General features: G+C 43.7%; 1 long non-coding RNA gene across 1 annotated transcript; it reads right to left on the bottom strand.

Moving 5' to 3' along the window:
* Positions 1-14: 14 nt before the first annotated feature.
* On the bottom strand, positions 15-1,146 carry LOC147819992 (uncharacterized). The gene is made up of 3 exons (XR_015438388.1): positions 962-1,146; positions 398-476; positions 15-255 (listed from the first exon to the last, which is right to left on the bottom strand). It is a non-coding gene; the product is annotated as an uncharacterized LOC147819992 (long non-coding RNA).
* Between the last annotated feature and the right edge of the window lie 6 nt (positions 1,147-1,152).

Below are 1,152 nucleotides of genomic sequence, written 5' to 3' on the forward strand. Positions count from 1 at the left end.
ACACACACACACACACACACACACACACACACACACACATACCTTGTGACTCTGGCAGCTCTAAATTGCCTTGCTTGAGGTCTTCTTCCATCTGTTTTTTCATGGCCTTCTTTGCCTGACAGTCATCTGTTCCATGGTAGGTCTTTCTGCAGGTGACACAGAAAGCAAAGCCGCACACAGAGCACAGCGCTGCAGTGCTGGACTTCTCCAGAATGACAGGTGAAGCACATGAAAGCCGAGGACAGTACGCCACATCTGCTCGGAAGAGGAGGGGAGAAGAGAAGAGACAGGAACCCGATGGAAAATTAAATTAGGTTTTTATTTATCTTGAGTCATTCTGGTATATAAAGGCGTTGAAGGCATCCTGAGTTTTACAAGAAATATAAGGGAAACACACCAGGCATGAGGTCCAGAGTCGACTGCAGCAGGAGACGATCATAGCGGCTGAACAGTTCCTCCCCCACCAGACTTTTCACCTTCAAAACAGAAAAACAGAAAATCAGACACGGCAGAATGAGGCAAAGAAGTCAGATAATCTACATTAAAATCCAGGAGATTTCTTTTGCCCATAATTTGTAGGTTGTTTTTTTTGAGTTAGACCAAATATGTCAATCGCTATGAGCTTATTGCAGATATGTTAACAAAGGCATATACAGTATATCTGCATAATGAGACAGTGCATGTCAGTAAAGCCCTTGCAGAAACAAATAGATACCAAATATATCATCTTACAAAATAAGAGGAACTGCTGAAGATTAAAACACTAAATACTAAGCCGATATATACTTATATATATCTTTGAGTATATATTTTCAATTAAATAAGGATCTAAGTAAACAAATTTAGTAATTCTTGCTCAACATCCCAAAACCTCAAAACACAAGAGGACAATCAGAATGAAGCTGTATTTGGCAGGACAGACAGACAGACAGACAGACAGACAGAGAGGTGAAGACTGTACCTGTGCAGGCGTGGGGCTGGCCTTGCAGTCTGCCTGAGGACAGGTGACACCCCGGACGTTCCCCTCTGTTATGTGGAGCTTACAGAACTCAGTGAGACATGCCTGGCAGAAGATGTGGCCACACTCAGGCAACTGCACACACTCCGAACCGAGCCAGCCCACAAAGCACACACTACAGTCAAACACCGTGG

Source organism: Seriola lalandi, unplaced genomic scaffold (genome assembly GCF_002814215.2).
Source record: "Seriola lalandi dorsalis isolate HSWRI2012SDOR001 ecotype SW California unplaced genomic scaffold, Sedor1 jcf7180002007009, whole genome shotgun sequence".
NCBI lineage: Eukaryota > Metazoa > Chordata > Actinopteri > Carangiformes > Carangidae > Seriola > Seriola lalandi.